The following is a 20,571-nucleotide window of genomic DNA, read 5'->3' as shown; positions in this document are numbered from 1 at the left end:
AAAAAATGCGTTTAATTAATGAATTTGTTTAATCTCTATCCAAACTGACACTGATCATGTATCTTCAGTCCCTCTAAGAAATTAGGAACAATATGGAATTGCATTTGATTCATGCCTTTCACAACTTCAGGAAGTTCTAAAGTGCTGCTCATCCAATTATTTATCTGAATTTCTGCCACTGTTGTAGAAAGCTCAGCAGCCAATTTACAAACAGCAAATTCCCACAAACAGCAAAGTTATAACGATCACATAATCTGTTGTCTGGAAGTTGTTGGTTGAGGGATAAATGTTCGTCAGGACTCTGGGGAGTAATCCCTTGTTCTTCGAATTAGTGCCATGTGAGCTTTTACATCCAACCAAGAGGGCAGACATGTCTCAGGTTAATATCTCATTTGAAAGATAGTACCGCCAACAGTGCAGCACTCCCTCAGTCTTGCAGCGTTGAGTGCCAGCTTAGATTATGAGCACAGGTCTTCGGAGTGGACACACAATCTACTAACACCAGAGATGTGAGCATTAACACTGAGCCACAACTGACGCAATAGCAAAGCTGACTATGCTTTATATCAAAAATAAATCATTGGCACATCCTGAGGCCGTGATAGGCACAATTTTAATGTTTTCCTTCATCACAAAGTAGAAGGAATTCAATGTAATAATCAATATTGTGGCAAGATTCCTCAGTACACAGTGGTAACACTTATAAAAATGTATCTGTTTGTGTTCAACAGTTATTCTTGTTCAATTCTGAAATGTTGTCTCCTCAGTTTCAGGTGCATTGTGTGCAAAAAAGAAAGTAACAGGAGTTTTGGGAAGAGCGATCACAATAGATTGTGACTGTGGCAAATGGTATCAGTCATACATAAAATATTGGAGCAACCAGAGTTCAGTTTTCATAAAAACAAATGAGCAAGATGGACATCAAGGAATAATATCAATTACTGATAGCAAGACACAAGGAATATTTGTTGTTATTATGAATGATCTTCGTTCAGCAGATGCAGGATGGTACAACTGTGGTATTGAACTACCTGGCCTTGATCTAGTGTTTGCTGTAGAACTACAAATATCTTACAGTACATTTCTCAGTGATTTACTTTATTACTCTTTACTGAAATGTCTGGTCAATGTTTTTTCTGGGAGAAACATGACAGCTCCAATATCCCGAGGCTCCACAGCAGTGCAGAGTCTGTCAGGTAGTTGGCAGAGGTCACATACCATAGTAGTCATGTTACATCGCAACATTGGAGCATAGGAAATAGGAGCAGGAATAGGCCATTTGGCCCCTAGAGCCTGCTCCACTATGCAACTGGACCATGGTTGATCTTGTGCCTCAATGACATTTTCCCACACTATCCCCATATCCCTTAGTAATTCAAAGGCCTGGATTAATGACCCAGAGACAAGAGTTCAAATTCCACAGACTGCTGGGGAATTTAAATTCAATTAATTAAAAAAATCTGGAATTAAAAATCTAATATCAGCCATGTGACCATGAAAGCATCGGATTTTCATCAAAACCCAACTGCTTTAATGCCCTTTAGGGAGGGAAATCAGCTGTTGTTACCTGGTATGGCCTGTGAGTGACTCTGGATTCACAGCCATGTGGTTGACTCTTAACTGCCCTCTGAAACGGCCTTGCATGCCATTCAGTTGCAAATGGCTGTGAGAAAGTCTAAGAAGTATATAACTGGATGGACCATCCTGTTTCCACCTAAGTACAAGGTATGACTAAAGCATATTGTTATGACCCGGAGAGTTACTATGAGCTTGCTTGCCCCACTCTTGGGGTATGGGGTTACTTTTCTTTCAAACACAATACCCCTATAACCTTCAGGAATCTTATTAGCTTTTCTTGCACTTACAGCCATAAGCTTCCTGGGTCTCACTCTTACTGCAGTTAAAGCCACAGCTTGTTCTGCTGTGCTTTCCATCAGGGTTCCGTCTTCACTGAGTGGGTGTGCCCTGATTAACCCTACCGGTTTTCCCTTTAGTTTCCAGCAGTCAGCTTTTAAATGCCCTGCTTTATTACAATGGAAGCACACAGGTCTCTGGGCCTCACTCTTGTTCACAGCACTTTCCTTTTTGGCTAGAGGAGGGCCCCCTGTGTCTCCTGATTTCCTTTCTCTCCCAGGACAAAAGCCAGCTTGCTTCTTTCAAACTCCAGATAAGTTTGATTAGCTTGCTTTTTGAGGACTTAAACTTTTGGCGATAGGCTTCGGGTACTACTTCATACGCCCCGAGGATAGCATTTTTGGTCAGTTCATAATTTGATGAACTCTCATCTGACAACAGGGAATATACCTCATGGGCTTTTCTGGTTAGCTTGCTTTGTAGTAAAAGAGGCCAGGTCTCTGCTGGCCATTTTAACTGCCTTGCCAGTTTCTCAAAGAACACAAAAAAACCTTCTACATCTTCCTCATTTGTTTGGGGTTAGTTGAGCTAGGTTTAACAATTCTGTACCTAGCCCTGAATTACGCTCCTCCATATTAGATGTGCTTTCACTGGTGTTACTCTGTCGCCCCCTCATTAACTCAAGCTGCTTCAGCTCTCTTTCTTCGCATTCTTTCCAGAATGTTCTTTCTCTCTCTCTCTCCTCTCTTTCCTGTTCCTTCTCTTGTCTTTCTCTCTCTTATGTTCCTTCTGGAAGGCTCTTTCTTTCTCCCTCTCCTGCCTCTCTCTTTCTCTAACCCTTACCTCAAATTCAAGTTTCCTCTGTTCCAATTGTTTCTTTGCTAACAATACCCAGTCAGAGTCTGCTTCTAGCCCTGTTTCTGCTTCTTCAGATTCAAGGGATAAATGGTTGGCCTCTAGTCTTCGGAGTTCAGACTTCCTAGCCTTGTCACGTACCGTGATCCTACACTCCTCAGCCATTTTTCTCAGCTCCTCCGTATGTGCTTTTAACTTATCCCAAGTCACTTCACCCTGGCTTGGGGAGTTACTAGATTCAGTTGCAGACATGTTATTTAAATCTTGCTGTTTTTTGATTGGGAACAATTTGGCTTCCCAGTTCCAATTTCCCTTGGTTGTCTGTGGGTAAATTCCCGGATGAGCCCCCAAATTTCTGTTACCGCCTGAGGAGAAAGGGTTCTAGGTTTCCCTCTCAGCCTTTACCTGGTCTTGTCGTAACAGGGTTTAATTTTAAACACACTGGGTTTTTTTAGCTCCCCCCTTAGTGAATCCTTGTTCACTAACTTCCAATAATAAGGCAAAGAAACCAGCACCAACAGGTTTTCTTAGGCTTAAAGAAGAAAGGTTGAAATTTACTAAACTTAAACTTAAGCTCTAATTCAGTTAACAGCTACGATACACGACACGCCCAAGCTAGCATGCATACGCAATATACACATGCAGATAGAGACAGAAAAGAGCAGAAGAAAATAAAGTGGAAAAGTTTGAGGCAATCTCTGAAGACAGTTTTTGTTACGGTTCTTTGAGCTCACTGTAGAGTCCTTGATTGTTGGTAGATCTTGCTCTTCGTTGGGGTCCAGTATTCTTTTTAAACCTTGTTTGCTGTTGGAGACGTTTCTCTGTTGGGGTTTATGTGTCTTCAGTGGATTTGGAGTTCCGTGAGAAAAAGATGGGAGCAGACAGCAGAAATCTTCTCAGTCCAGGAGAAAACAATCTTTCTGAGTTCAAACTCTCTGTGGCTACTTCAAAAAACCCTGGAACAGCCAGTTAGTCATGTGACCAGCTAGTCCAACCAGTCCTGGCCCCTGTGGATTGCATCGTCCCAGTAGCCCCTAGAATGCGCTTCCCCACCTCCTCACTGTCCGGTGATCAGCATCCATTGTGGGTTGAATGTGTCAGGGGCTGCTCCTTTCTCTACATAAGCATCATCTGTTACTATGCAAATGTTCTTTCCAGCCACGGCTGATCTGAACAAGAAGTCATTTCCTTGCTCCAGCAACAGTTCAAAATCAATGTTCGTATGACAAAACCAACGTGCTTCATTCCTGGCAGGTGGGGGCCTGCATGACAGTACTCAACCAAGGCGACACTGCAAAGCCCTCTTCATGAACATCTGGGGACTTTTCCAAAATTAGGAGAGTTGTCCCACAGACCCAGTCAAGCAACAGCCTGACATTGTGACACTCACAGAATCATACGTTTCAGCTAATGTTCCAGACTTCTGGATCACTATCCCTGAGAATGTTCTGAACCAATGACAGGATTGATCCACCAGAGGCAACGGAATTGGAGTATACACTCAGGAGAGACTGGCCCGAGAGTCCTCAACATTCACTGCGGACCACATGAAGTCTTAAAGCAACAGGCCAAACATGGGCAAAGGAATCTTCTGCTAATTGTCACCTACCACCCTCTATCAAGGAATAAGAAGTCATCCATGTTGAACACCACTTGGAAGAATCACTGAATATAACAAGGACACTGAAAGTACTCTGAGCGAGAGAACTTCAATGTTCATCACCTAAAGTGGTAGTACCACTGTTAACTGAGCTGGTTAAATTCCGAAGGACATAGCTGCCTGATTGGGTATGAGGAAGTTGGTGAGAGAACCAACACAAGGGAAAATCCTACTTGACATCGTTCTCATCAAACTACCTGTTGTAGTGCACTGATCCATTATAGCATTGGTATGAAGGATCACCTTGTTTAAGATGGTGGATTAGGTGTCAGTCAAACAAGTTGCTTTATCCTGGATAGTGTTGAGTATCTTCCAATGTACTCTGTCCAGATCCATCATGATTTTGAAGACCTCTATCAAATCTCCGCTCAACCTTCTTTTCTCTAAGGAGAACAGCCCAACTTCACCAATCTAGCCATGTAACTGGAATCCTTCATCCCTGGGATTATTCTCATACATTTTTTCTGAACCCTTCTCTAATCCTTCCTATAGTGTGGTGCCTAGAATTAGACAGAATATTCCAGTTGCAGCTGAACCAGTGTTTTAATAAAGGTTCACTATAACTTCCTTGCATTTGTACTCTATGCCTCTATTTATAAAGCCAACAATCTCATATACATATTATCTGGTTGCTCAATCTGCTCTCCCACCTTCAATGATTTGTGCACATCGAACCCAAGGTCCCTCTGCTCCTGCATCTCTTTAGAATTGTATCTTTTATTTTATATTGCCTCTCCTAGTTCTTCCTACCAAAATGTATCACTTCACACCTCTCTGTATTAAATTTCATCTGCCTCGTGTTGCTCATTCCACCAACCTCTCTAGGTCCACTTGAAGTTTATCACTATCCTCCTCACAGTTCACAAGTCTTGTGGCATTTGCAAATTTTGAAATTGTGCTCTTTACACCCATGTCCAAGTCATTAACATAGATCAAGAAAAGCATTGGTTCTAGTACCACCCGCTGAGGATCATCACTGTATACCTTCCTCCAGTCTGAAAAAGAACCCTTTATTCCACTCTGTTTCCTGTCATTTAATCAATTTCTTATCCATGCTGCCACTCTCCTTTTATTCCATGGTCCCACCACAGTGTGAGGATCTGAGCTGATGCACGGTCTGGGTGAGTGCTGTGACTGTTCACCCTCAGAGGGAGTGACCTCCTCTGGGGATTTGTCTTCCTAGAGCACCTCCTGTGGACTCTTGAATGCCCTGTGGGGGAGCAAAGACATGAATTAGAAATGTCGCAGTAAGAACATTTTAATTGATAACTATACACATGATCATCTTTCACTTGCTGCTGGCATCAATTCAACATGCTTGAGGTCAGCAGCAGGGGCTCATACTATGTTCCTGTGTTCAGTGCAGATACACATTAATGACCTAAACAGTCAGGAAAGGTGAGTACAGGTGCACAATCACATAGACTCCATCCACAGACTCTGCGCTGGGTTTTAAGAGACCGCCGCCAATCTTGGTTCAAAAAATGGCGGCCCGCATGCCAAAGACCATCGTGATCTTAAGCCCCTTATCCTCCTCACAGTTCACTATACTTCCAAGTTTTGTGTCACTTGAAAATTTTGAAGTTGTGTTCTTTACACACATGTCCAAGACATTAATGTGGATCATGAAAGCAATGGTCCTAATACCAATTCCTGGGGCACTCCAGTATATATACCTTCCTCCAGTGCAAAAAATAACTGTTCACCACTATTCTTTGTTTCCTGTCATTTAGCCAACTTCATATCCATGCTGCCACTGTCCGCTTTATTCCATGGGCTTTAACCTTGCTGACAAGCCATATCAAGTGCCTTTTGGACGTCCATGAAGAGCACATCAACCTTCTCTGTTACCTCATCAAAATATCACTAAAATTAGTTAAACATGATTTGCCTTTATCAAATATCTGCTGGAGTTCCTTAATTAATCCATATTTGTCCAGGTGACTGTTAATGTTGTCCCAGATTATCGTTTCTAAAAACTTTCCCACCACTGAGGTTAAACTGACTGATCTGTAGTTTCTGGGCTTAACCTTAAACCTTACACCACCAGATCCAGCATGCAGCAGGTCTTCCTATAGGAGGCTGCAGATGTCTGACACCATCTTACATGACAACCTCAGCCTTCAGAGGTACTGCTGTTCAGAGAGGTTAGGATAAACTCTGTTGTGTGGTACTGCCTGCACCCCATTTTTTTAATTCATTCATAGGATTTGAGCATCACTGGCAAGAGTACCACCACTTCCCCAGTATTTCCAGGTTTTTGGGCTGTGCACACATTCCCTCCCTGACTCCCCAGAAATGTTTAGCTGCAGTTAAACAAAGTCAATCACAATTATACTCCCTATCTAAAGCCACAAAACCTGTAACAGATGTCAGTCAAATTTTTGGCCTCATTTTCTGCTGTGTTTATCTAAGACTCTCTCCAATTAGTTCACATGCGACAATCAAACAATCAAACAACATAGGAGGTTGGCTACCAGCTATTGAAATGGATAGCCTTGATTTTCATGTTGACACATCCTCAGTATCATTGCTGCTGTCCTGATCTTCAGCTCTGCTATATTCTGATACAATGGTACACATGGTAGCTCAGGCTGCTAGGAGGATGGAGAGATATGGAGAGGTAGATGTACTGGTGAGATTCCAGCATGGCTGAGGTACAGTGTGCTGATAATTGGAGAGTATATGATTTTTAGATGTTGAGTCATTATCCGAATGTTTGTTTCTTTCCCACAGAATCCGTGTCAGTTCCTGTACTTAGATTTTTATCACCACCAATGTCTCATGTTTTGAGGGCTCAGTATCCGCCTCCTGTGAGTCTGTCCAGGGATTCCTTCCCATTCAGTACACATGATATGAAAAGATCCCGTCTGAAGATTCAAAGATCTCTGACACCAATAAACTGGATCCACATTGTCAATCCTTCACACAGCAACATCATCAATATTACTGCACAGCCTCAAATAATCAGGGAAAAAATCCAGTGAAATGGTTCACGTGTCAGACATTAACAGATCAGGGATGAACTGCAGTTATGTGACACAAATCAGCAGCATTGGTAAGAATTAAAGTTAACAAGCAATATTGCTAATGAATTTTTTAACTAAAGTCTATCCAAATTGGTCACTGGTTAAATTCCTTCAGTCTCTCTGAGAAAGTGCAATTGGCCAAATTCATTCTATTTGGCCCCTCACTGGTTATGAACAAGGACACTGATCTGCATTTTTCCTGGAAAATTGGCAGAATTATAAAATATCTCCAAATCATGTGTAAATGTTGCAGAAACTCAGTTATCCCATGAAATTACAATGGAATTTGATTGACTGAAACATCAGAAACCAATATGCCTGTTTCTAGCAGATGGAATTGGGAAATACAACCTCCAATTGTTCTGTGCTAGTTTCAGAAGAATTTCAGGGATAGAGAATGGAAGAGTTGATCTGAAATGATAACATGTTGAGGCTTTTGATTTATGAGGAGAGAAACATCAGAACAGAGGTAAATGATCTGCTGAAGGGATTTAAAATTATTAGGGGCTTTGATAAGATAAATTGCGACTAATTACGTCCACTCATTATGTTTGCATGGGGCATAAAAGATGCCATGCAGGCCCCCCACAAGACTATGACACACATAATTTCACCACATGAACATTGATTTGAAACAGTTGTTGGTGAAGAAAGAACTTGCTTTAAACAAACAACTGGAGACTTTGGCTGGAGAGAGATATTAGCATGTCAACAGACAGTCCTTCAAAGGACAAAGGAGCTATTCCCTGCTCCAATTTAATCCAAAATGGACTTTTGATTACCAGACGTTGAAGCATTCCAGGTTAACTGCTAAGATGGCTGAATACACAAACAGGTCAGGCCAGTTTAGTCACATGACTAACTGACTGTTGGAATTTTTTGAATTTTGACCTTGTCTCAGAGAAAAAAGCTTAGAAAGCTGTTTACTCCTGGACTAGAAAAGACCTCACTCCTGTCTGCTCTCATCTCACCCTCACCAGCTTCAAAAACCATTGAAGACATAGGCACCCCAAGAGAGAAAAGTCTCCTACAGTGAACAAGGTTTAAGACGAATACTGGGCCCCAACGAAAAGTAAGAGCTGTCTAAAATCAAGGATTCTACGGCGAGCTGGAAACACAGAAACAGTAACAAGAAACCCCTTTAGAGACTGCCTCAAACCTGTCTACTTTATTTTTTCTTCTGCTCTTTTCTGTCCCTGTTTGCAATTGTGTATTGCATGTGCATGCTTGTGTGGGCACGTCGTATATCCATAGGCATTAACCGCATTAGAGTTTAAGTTTATGGTTTAATAAATTTCACTTTTCTTCTTTCAACCTAAGAAAGCCTGTTTGTGTTCATTTCTTTGCTTGATAATTGGAAAGTGTTGAACAATGATTCACCAAAGGGGAGCTCAAAACACAGTGTGTGTAAAAATTAAACCTTCTTACAATAAGACCAGGTGAAGACAGTAAAAGACCCTTAGATACCTTTCTCACCTGGTCATAACAAAAGGTAATATCTGGATTGTGGTCCCACAATCCTGAGCCCTTTAACTTCCCAACAGTAACTCTGTACCACCACCTCTCTAATGTAACCACTGCCAGGTGTCTGCTGCATCTCTCCTTGCTAACAAAGAGGGGGAAATTACACCGAAATTAAATCATCAAAATCCATGACATCACCCAGACTTTTCCTCAAGTACTGAGGTTCCATTTGTTTAGGGTTGCCGACAAGTGAGAATCAGGTTGCATCTGAATGTTATCCCCTTGTCTCAATAGGACCTGAATATTCTTGTGAAATTTCTTCAACAACATCAAGGACAACATCAAGAACAACTACATGTTGTAGAAGTACTGATGAACCATCTACATCCATCAGTCAAAGGTATATAGTTCTCATTTCTGTGTTTTCATTGCTTTCACATGAGAATAAATGGTTGAGTGTCCTGCAAAAGGATTTACAATCATCTACTATTTCAAACTATTATTCATCAGAATGGAAATGGTGACTGGGTTTATATCATGCTGTTGTGTTAGCTTCCTAACGAATATGATATTTATGTTGTTGGTAAATATGAACAGAAAGTAAGCCTTTCCAGTTTGCTGCCCCTCAGATGGTGCTGCTTTCATTATTCACCTTGATTACTTCACCACGAACCTAATCTCATGGAGTTGCATTTGCTGCTCTGCAGCGTTGCAGGTTTTCTTTAACCTTATCTGTTCTGGAGTGATACTGACAGAAAAGTTTTATTCTCTGTCATTTTCTCCTTAGTACATTGTTCCCAAACTGAGAGGGAGGGAAAACTGTCTACTTCCAGCTGCTCAACAATTGCCTATTAAAAGATACATAAGAGCAGTGGAATGATGTTATTCTGAATATCCTCATTCCCTGAGGAGCCATCTTACCATTGCTACATGGCTCCAGACGACGGTGCCTCCGTCAGATGGCCAGTCACTTTTAGAAAGTCCTCACTTATAAAATTGTGCTTAACATTACAGTGATACTGTCTGGGCACCTGAATGAACTTTGCTTCATTTGATCTTTATGTCATGATCACAAAGTTGTCCTTCTTCCATAAAAACATTAGCTTCCCAGCTGAAGTCCCTTGGCTCTGCTGCTTTTCATTGGTTCAATGTACTAAGATTAGAGTGCAAACAGGAGATAAATGTTTCAAGCACGTTCCCTTCAAATGATTTTGTATTTCTTCCCTTTTTTTAGTTACATTATCTTCAATGTGATATGCTGGGTGCTCTTTGCTCTCCTGGTGATTTGGGCCATTTTGTTTACAAGGTGGACAAGATAATCTAAGGTAGTGATTACTAACTTTGTTTCAATCAGTCTATTACAAACGACCGCTCAAGACAAAGCTGCCAATCAAAACACATGATTCTGATTGCGGGGGGAGAAATGCACTGTTGATTCAGTCCTGTCCCTCCACAGATCATCTAACGTATCACTTTAAACTTTACAAATTAAAAAATACACAGCCAAATTGACCATCTATTATCCCCTGAATCGGGCTAACCAAACCAGGTGTCTTTAGATCAACAAATTAACTGTTTAATTAGAAAAACTACATTCTTAAACACTATTAAGATATAAACAACATTTAAAATCGAAACAATTAGTGACCTTGCAGATTTATACACCTGCCGAAGTGAAATCTTCCATTGTGGAACAATCCAAGGCTGCTTGAAGTCCTCACAACTGTCCGATGTGGATAAAAAAAGGTTCTTCAACTGTAGGACAGTCAGTAGTCCATTTCAGCAGCTGAAGTTATGTTCCTCTTCCTTTTCCGGCAATGAATTCATCAATTACAGTTCAGTAGTTAAAGTAATTGGTTATTTTCTTTTAAGAAATTTATCTGGCTTGACTTATCAGGATTCTGAGAGTATAATAAATAGGGTTTAAATAAACCAAGAGAGCTCTTCCTTTCCTTCAGTATATGCTGGCAGAACAGCTGCCTGTGTGTTAGAACAGTCTGTCTCAAAATCAAAAAGCCAGTTCAAACAGTTAATCACATCATTGTCTATCCAGTCCTTGTTCTCTGAATCGTTGTTGCAGGATAACCAGGATACATTCTTTGAACCTGGTTGCTTCCCTCTCCCTATGATTGTATCCGACAGCAACCAGAATGCACTTTCTCTGACTCCTGAAGCTTACTGGTTCTTAAAGCAGTACTGATCCTTTTACAGCCTTAAAGGCAAACCGCATACTTCCCGGAAAAGAAAAAATAATACACGATCATAACACCTCCACCCCTGGTGGAATGAAACACCATTCCTGAAATGTGTTTTATTACAATTTGTAAAAAATACAAATTGAAAAAACTCCAACACATTTTTCTTGCATTGACAGGTATTCACTTTTCAAAAATATTGCACTACAGCAACAAGTTCTACCAGAACATTTTTGGCTTTAAATTTGCAAAAAGGTTGTCCCAATTAACCCATTTCAAATTTCCAAGGATTTTCTTCCAGTTATTTTTTTGCTATCCTTCCAAGTGTTCCTATTGTCCATCACCTCAGCCACATGAAGTGCACAGCTAGGAGCACTGACCATTACTGGGTTCACTGTTCTCTGAGATGTTTCTTCAGTACCCCTTAACCTATGTGGCATCACTTGCCACTGAAAAACCTTGTTTGGTATAATAGAAGCTAACTTTTTCTTACTCTGGGGTGTCAAAGGAATTTGGCAGTATCCCTCCAGCACATCTGTCTCTTTAAGACACATGGTGTTGCCCACTCTGTCCATACAGTCGTTTAAATAAGAATTTGGGTAGGAGTCTGCCTTCTTTACCGCAGTGACTTTTCTATATTTTATGCAAGTTTGAGCCGTCCCACCAGGTTTAGGTATCAAGACCACCTGTGAATTCCAGCTGTCCTGACTAGGTTCAACTAAGCTGCCCTTCATCATGCATTGTCCCTCTGCTTCCACTTGGGCATGTTTGTCTGGATCGAAGAAACAAGGATGTTGTTTTAAATGAATGGTTCCCTCATACCCACATCATGTGTGGCTAAGGTTGTGCATCCTGGCTTATCCCTACAAACGTTGTGAAACCTTGTGAAAACCCTGGCTAGGACTTCATGCTGTTTTGCCTCTAAGTGTAAAAGCATATTGTCTAATTTTCCTAGCCATTCTGTATTCGCTAATTGGATTATTGGAGGTTCAATCTGAGAATTTCCTAGGTCTGTTTCTGCCTCATCCTCACTATCCTTTTCTTTTTCAACAGTCCTGATTACCTGACATATCTGTAGAGCCTTAACCTCCTCCCTGCGGTAATATTGCTTGAAGCATATTAATGTGACAAAACCGGTTCTTCCTCCGGCGATCAGTGGTGTCAATCAAGTAATCTACCTTACCCACTCTTTTGATCACTCGATATGGGCCACCGAACCGTTATTTTAATGGTTCTCCCTGTAATGGTAACAACACTAATACTTCCCCTGGTTTTATGGTAGGTTGTGATTTTCCCACCATTTGACAGATATGGCATGTCCTACAAAATTGTCTCACATCCTGTGTAAGACCTGGCCAGTAATAATGTTTGCTTATGTGTGATTTGGCCTTCCGAATTCCCCTATGTCCTGCAAAAGGAAAGTCATGTGCTAACCTTAATAATCCTGTCAATATTTAGATGGTACCACTATCTGTTCAACAACTGTCCAGTCTTCATCGGCAGGTCTATGAGGCGGTCTCCATTTCCTCCTCAAAACCCTGTTTGTCATATAATAGCCTTCCGGAACTCCTTTTGCCTCAGCTTCTGACAGAGCCGTCTGCTATTCTGTATTTCTCTGGATTAGCTTGTTGTGCTGCAGTGATAGATGATCTGTTAGAGATGTCCTCATTTGTATTATCTAAATCCCCAAATAAGGTTTCAGATACTTAGCTATCTAAGTGTGGTGCCCCTTTCAGCTCTGATAATGGATCATGTTTAACCATTGCTCGGGTGACTACACAAGAGGAAATATTCCCAGAACTTTTTCCTGTAATTGCTCCGTTTCCTTAATTTCACTTGGTTCCTCTGTAACAATAGGAGAAACTGATACTTTTGATCCAGTCAAATCATTTCCTAGGAATAGATCAATTCCCTTTACTGTAAAACTGTGGATAACACTACAGTTACTATCCCAGATGTTAAGTCACTCTCTTGGCATACTTTATACAAAGGTATATACTCCCCACCAATTCCATTAACTAAAACTTTAGCCTTCAAGGCGCTCTCTGGTGGAAACCTTATATCTTTCCCAAGCAAGTGTTTATGGGTTGCTCCTGTGTCCCTGAGTATAATGATAGGTGTCTCTGCCTCACTTACATAATATGGAGTTACTCTCCCCTTTGACAAAAATTCATTATAACGCTCAGGTATTGTATTCTTAACCTCTACATTCATTTTAGTTTTAGTATCTGATTTCACAGCTGTCGTTAAAGCTATAGCCTGGTCTGCTATACTTTTAGTCATCGTCTTTTCCTCTGCACTAGCTTTGCATACCCCAACAAGTCCTATGGGTTTATCTCGCAATTTCCAGCACTCTGAACAAAGATGACCTATTTTGTTGCAATGATAACACTTTGGCTTGCGAACCTCACTTCTACCCTCAGCACCTTCCTTTCTGACCTGAGGAGGTGATCCTGGGGCATTCCCAGCTGTTCTTTCTTGTCCCTGGCTATTAGCCTTCTTTTCATTCTCCCACTTTCTATCCTTCTCGGGTTTATGGGGGTGACGGACAAAATAGGTTGGCTTATTCACAAGCTCAAAATCATCAGCAATCTCTGCTGCTTGCCTAGCTTTCAAAAATTTCAGGTTATCTACATGAATTGTCACTACTGAAGAAATGGAATTTTTAAACTCTTCCAAAAGAATCAATTCTGGAAGGTTCTCATATGTGGTTTCCATCTTTAATGCCAGTATCCAATGGTCAAAAGTAATTTGCAATACCCTCTCAAATTCTAAATATGTCTGCCCAGCCAATCTCTGTAGGTTCCTAAACTTCTGACGGTAAGCTTCAGGGACTAACTCATATGCAGTGAGAATAACCTTTTTTGCCATCTCATAATCTGTAGAAGCCTCTTCAGGAAGCATGGCATAAGCTTCATGAGCAGTGTCCTGCTTTCTTTTGGCCATTTCATCTGTTTGGCTATTTTTTCAAAAGATATGAAAAATGCCTCTACGCTCCTTTCCTGGAACTTAGGAAGAGCCTGTATAAATGTAAACAACTTTCCGCTGGATCCTGATCTAAATTCAGATTCTCCCTGACCCAAACTTTCCCAGGATTTAAGTCTACCCTTTTGTCTTAGTTCCATCTCTTTTAACTTAAGTTCCCTCTCTTTCTCCCTTTCCTCTTTTTCCAATTCATGTTTTCATATCGCTGTCACTTTTTCTTTTTTCCTTTCCTCTTTTTCCAATTCAAGTTTTCCTAATTCTTTTTCTGCCTCAAGTTTTTTTCATTTCTAAATGAATCCTAGTCAATACCACTGCATCACTCTTGGACCTACTGCCTTCTTGTTCCTCGGATTGCCCATCATCATCATTATCCTCCTCATCATCTTCTTCTACTAATTCCAGAATGTTCAGCTATTATGTCAATTATCTCTACTTTTTTGGCACCTAATTTCAATTCCAAACCCCATTTTCGTTGCCAATTCTTTTAATTTGTTCTTAGTTAAAGTTATCAAGTCACTCATGGAAACATTCTGCTTTCCCAAAAACTCTGTTGCAACCACTAATGCCATTACAATAGTATAGACTGTACCTTATCATATAAGACACCTGGTTCTTTTATTTTCTTTGTAATTGGCATTAAATTGAGATCCCAACAATCGAGTTTCCAATTGCTATGATCCCAGACGCGAGTGCAATTAAATATGAGGCCAAATGCAAGACCTCAATTTAAATATGTTATCCCAGAAAGAAGTAGTGAATATGACTCCAAATGTGAGCCCTCCAAATTAGTCTGATTCTGATCCCAGCCACGAGCCACTGAACTAAATATGATTCAACCGCGAGCAAGCCCCCAATTAATAAGTTATGATTGACCCCTCAAGACAAAGCCCCCAATCAAAATATACGATTCTGATTGCAGTGGGAGAAACGTACTGTTGATTCAGTCCCGTCCCTCCACAGATTGCCTAACATATCACTTTAAGCCTTCCATATTAAAAAAAACACTGCCAAATTGACCATCTATTATCCCCTGAATCAGGCTAACCAAATCAGGTGTCTTTAGATCAACAAATTAAATGTTTAATTAGTAAAACTAAATTCTCTAACACTACTAAGATAGAAGCAACATTCCAAATAGAAAAAGTTGGTTTCCTTGTGGATTTACGCTCCTGCTGAAATGGAATCTTCCATTGTGGAACAGTCCAAGGTTGCTTGAAGTCCTCACAGCTGTCCGATGGGGATTAAAAAAAGTTCTTCAACAGTAGGACTGTCAGTAATCTATTTCAAGAGCTGAAGTGATGCACTTCTTCCTTTTCCAGCAATGAATTCAGCAAATACAGTTGAGTAGCTAAAGTAATTGTTTATTTTCTTTTAAGAAAATAATCTGGCTTGATTTATCAGGATTCTGAGAGTATAATAAATAGGGTTTAAATAAGCCAAGAGAGCACTCTCTTTCCTTCAGTATATGCTGGCAGAATAGCTGCCTGTGTGTTAGAACAGTCTGTATCAAAAATAAAAAGCCAGTTCAAACAGTTCATCGTAACATTGCATATTTGGTCCTTGTTCTCCGAATGGCTGTTGCAGGGTAACCAGGATGCATTCTTTGAAGCTGGTTGGTTCCTTCTCTGTATATTTGTATCCTATGGCAACCGGAATGCACTTTCTCTAATTCCTGAGGCTTTCTGGTTCTAAAAGCAGTACTGATCCTTTTACAGCTTTAATGGCACACTGCATACTTCCTGGAAAAGAACAAAAAACTACAGGATCACAACACGATTTATCAATTCTTTCAAAGCAATTGATCACAGATATTGTAAAAAAAAGCTTGCTTTTATATGAATGCTTTCACATCCGCAAGATGAAACAAAGTGTTTGACAGGTGATATGAGTTAGTTTTGAAGTGTTACTGATGTTATCTAGGCAAAATCAAATAGATTCCTTGTTGTGGATGGTGTTGGGCTTCTTGATTCTTGTTGTAGCTGTATCCATCCAGATGTAGTTTTAGTCTCGATGAACTTCCACTAATAAATGAAAGTTTCATTTTATCAGTGAAGGTTCTTATAATAAAATTTACATGGTGCCTTTCATGTCTGTAAGTCGTCACAAGCTCTTTACATTCTTTGGACTGGATTTTAAAAGCCCACCGCCGATCTCGACAGCGAGCTCAAAAAATAGCAGCCAGCACGCCTGGGCCCTATGCCAAAAGAGCCGCTGCAATCACAAGCACGGCAGCTCATTTCATAGCCGAGCTGCCCCCCTCCCCCCCATCCCCAATCTCGTGTAGGGGGCGGGCAGTAAAGGCCTGCTACCCAACCCGTACCTGACGGGAACCGACGACGTGTCGTTTTTGGGTTGGGTCGGGTCGCACTTCTGGGTCCGGCATTCAGGCTCAAGTCAGGTCGGGCCGGACAAGCTCTATCACCACCTCAGGTGAGTGACTTTAATGCTAATTTACTTTTTGGATTTTAAAATTGGTTTTGCGACAGTTATTTTAAGCTTGTGCAGGTAAGGAACAAAGTGAAACGGAAGGTAGGTTAACTGATGGTCGGGTCTGGTCGGGTTGGGCGCGGGAAAAAATGGAAGGACTCGGGCCGGGTCGGGCTTGGGGTCGGTTGGGGTTCTGTTGGGCTCGGGTCAGGTCTCACTTGCAGAGCCGAGCAAGCCTTTAGTGTGCTGTCCGTCCCCAGCAATGGCATCAGCTGCCTTTGCACAGGCGCTGGCTCTTTTTTTAAAGGGCAGCCAGCCCTTCTGCCCTATTTACATATTTAAAGCCCTGACTCCCAAAATTAAATACATAAATTTCTAACGCCCCTTTCCCACAATAACAATTATATGAACTATTTTCCCTTCCCCCCACACTAAACACTTACCTTTAACATCTGACCTTCCCCCCCAAAACTGCACAAAGTTTAAGGTTCAACCCTTCCCACCATGCGCTACACCAATTACATTTATTTGACCCCATCCCCCCGCCTGCCACACTGACAAACTTACCTCCTCCCCCCTCCCCATCAGTGTGTCGCTGCGATTCCCTGGACAGGGATCTGAAGGTGTGGGAGTGGCGCTCCCCGACTGAGCTGAAGATCACAGAGTGTATGTACATTAATTAATTTTATTCATTTGCATATTTAAATTGTGGTCCTGCTGCCCAGCGGCGGGGGCGGGGGAGGGGGCACCACAGAGCCTTACCACTGCCGGGAGGATCGGGCCTGGCCCTCCTGGCGTCAAGGTCCATGGTGGACCTCACCCAGACCCATCTTCAGGCCCCCCTGCCATGGATCAAAACATTGAGTTCTTGGTCAAATTTGCTCAGTGAGTTTATTTGCCGCGTTACTGTTGTTATGTCAGAAAAAGTGACAGACAATTTGCACAGAACAAAGTCCCAAAAACAACAAAGCAAATGAATGGCCAGTTAATCTGCCTAGGCCAGGACACTGGGAAAACTCCTCTGCTTTTCTTCACATGGAGTGATGACATCGTTTATGTTCACCTGAACTAGCAGATGGGGCCCTCAGGCAATGTTTCATCTGACAATCGAGCACTACCGCTGTATGGTGCTGAACTGCCAGCCTAGATGATGTGTTTGCAGTCCATGGCTAAACAGGTTCAATCCAGGTTATAGAAATCCACGTTACAAGAGTTTAATTTCTAATTGGTGTCACTGGAATAACTTATCATCTTCACAGCATTGGCATTAACGCTGTGGACAGGATCACTCACCCATTCTAGAACGTAGATTGTGTGGATGGGAGCAGGAAGTTACATAAGGACATAAACAGACTGAGTGAATGGACAAATCTATGGCAGATGGAGTTCAATGCGGGGAAGTGTGAGTTCATCCACTTTGAATCTGAGAAAGACAAATTAGAATAATCTCTTAATGGCTAGAGACTAGATGATGTGGGTGAGTAAAGAGATTTGTGTGTCTATGTAGACACATCACTAAAAGCTCGTGCACTGGTACCAAAAATAATCAATTATGCTCATGGAATGTTGACCTTTATTTTAAGAGGATTGAAATGCAAGAGTGAAGAAGTGATGTTTTAGTTGTACAGCGTCTTGGTCAGACTCCATCTGGAATTCTGCTTTCAGTTTTGGGCACCGAACCTCAGGAAAGAAATATTGACCTTGGAAAGGGTGCAGTGTAAACCCACCAGAGCGATACGTGGGGTAAAGGGTGAAGTTATGAAGACAGATTGCATAAATTGTCTTGTATTTCTTTGGGCTTGGAATATTGAGGGGTGAGTCGTTTGAGCTGTTGAAAATTATTAAGGGCTACGATATGGTAGGTGCAGAAAAACTGTTTCTCAGTGGAGGAATCCAGTACAAGGTGGCATAATCTAAAAATGACTGCTAAGTCATTCAAGAGTGAAATTAGGAGGCATTTTTTCCACAGAGCAGTGGAAATCTGGAACTGGTTCATCCTAAGACTGGGTTTTTCACAGCTCAGATCGTTAGATATTTGTTGGGTAAGAAAATCAAAGGATATTGATCAATGGTGGGTCAATGGAGTTGAACTACAGATCAGCGGTGATCTAATTGGTTGGAGGAACAGGCTGGACCAATTGAATGAGCTGCTTCTGTTGCTATGTAGCTACTATGCAACCGGCCCATTACGGAACCTTCCCGACTTGCGGTCCATTGTTACTAAACAGTCGCTTAAGAAAAAGGGAGAAAATGGGAAAGTTGAAAAGCACTTTACTGGAGGGCACAAGGGACAATTGTTTTTGGACAAGAACACAGGGAACTTGAATTTATCCAGTCGAGCACCAAGAGTTTCATACACAGGCCTGATGCTATTGTTGCTGAGAACCTCAACGGGGCTGTTTAAAATGTATTTAATAAAGTAGCCAAGTCAATTTTCTTCTGCAGTCAACTACCCACCATCAGAGTGCAGCAAAATATCAGTTGTCTATGAGAAAATGGTGTTAGATGTATTATAGAGGGTCTCAACTGGCACCTTTGCCCAGCAAATGTGTGATGGAGGAGAGAGGAGAGTGATCTCAACACAGCTCCAGTCCATCACAAGCTTTTCCTTAATTTGTTGCTAGTTCCAGAATTCTGTTCAGCACTGACATGGAAAATAAGCATCGTTCTCCGTCTCAATAAAACTGATGTCTTAAATATTTTCTTTTCCAGTCACTCGCTGAATACGAAGGTCACAGCTTGACCAAGGTGGTAAAATGAAGATTCCCAGGTTACAACTGATTGAATATTCATTCTTCACCCAGCTTTGAACATTATCTTTCCCAATTGTACATAATAAAATGGATTTTCGCATTAAATCAACTTGGCCATTAAATCAACGTGGACATTAAATTAGTGGAGGAAGAATCCAAAATCAAAATGATGGCTGCGTCGTTCAACTGTCTCTATTTACATATTGGCAATAATTTATCTGTGTGCCCACTTGCACTCTGCACAGCTAGACTTCTTATTTCATAGTTTTGTCATCATTTTTGTGTCAATTTTGAAGCCTGAAAGTATCAATAATACATGAACAAGATTCTGTAAGAAATAGACAACTTGAATGATTCATTCATTGGAAACCAGTTGCGCCAATTACATAAAAGCTAATTACCATGGATGCTGGAAATCCGAAATAAAAAAAGTACTGGAAATACTCAGCGGGTCTGATAGCATCTGTGGAAAGAGGAGAGTTAACGTTATAGTTCTGATGAAAGGTCACTGACCTAAAACATTAACTCTGCTTCTCTCTCCACAGATGCTGCCAGACCTGCTGAGTATTTCCAGCACTTTCTGTTTTTATTTTAGCTCCAATTGTATGTTACACTTTTACATAATGTGAGTGATGTACCTTTATTACCGTAGAATAGGAGATACGCTGGTATAAATAAGACTTTGATTTTCTTTGTTTTTGCAAATCTGTTGTTATATTAATTTTATTATATTATGATTTGGTCTTTATTTTGATAATTATGACTTAAACAAGCAGGAAGCCTGATCTCCTGTTTGACCACCATCTCTCTTGACCCCTCCATTGCCTCTATGCATGTCCAGCTGCTTATCCGACATCCAGTACTGAATGAGCCACAATATCTGCCAATTAAACATTGTGAAGACTGAAGCCATTATCTTTATCCCCACCACAAACACTGTTCTCTAACCACGGATTTCATCCCCTCCCTGGCCACTAATTTCCTCATTCATGCTGATTGTTACCTCCAGACTCGACTATTTCAATGCCCTCCTGGGTGGCCTCCCATCTTCCACTCCCCATCAACGTAAGCTCAGCCAAATCTCTACTGTTGTATCCTTGCTCGCACTGTGTCTGCTTCACTCCTCAACCCTTTGCTTGCTGGTCCACATTAGCTTCCAGTCCCCAGATGCTTCCATGATAAAATTCTCATCCTTGTGTTCAGATGCGGCAGCTGGTGAGGGAATCAACATGAGGGAAAAACATACTTGACCTCATCCTCACCAATCTGCCTGCCACAGATGCTTGTGTCCATGACTGTATCGGTTGGAATGACCACCGCACAGTCCTTGTGGAGACGAAATCCCGCCT

General features: G+C 41.3%; 1 pseudogene; it reads left to right on the top strand.

The window, feature by feature from the left end:
* Positions 1-286: 286 nt before the first annotated feature.
* The window catches only part of LOC137384036 (uncharacterized), a 234,460-nt pseudogene continuing 214,175 nt past the window's right edge, over positions 287-20,571 (top strand).

This window comes from Heterodontus francisci, chromosome 25 (genome assembly GCF_036365525.1).
Source record: "Heterodontus francisci isolate sHetFra1 chromosome 25, sHetFra1.hap1, whole genome shotgun sequence".
In the NCBI taxonomy this organism is placed as follows: Eukaryota; Metazoa; Chordata; class Chondrichthyes; order Heterodontiformes; family Heterodontidae; genus Heterodontus; species Heterodontus francisci.
The sequence above is the reverse complement of the archived record's forward strand: the minus strand, read 5'-3'. Positions and strand labels throughout refer to the sequence as shown.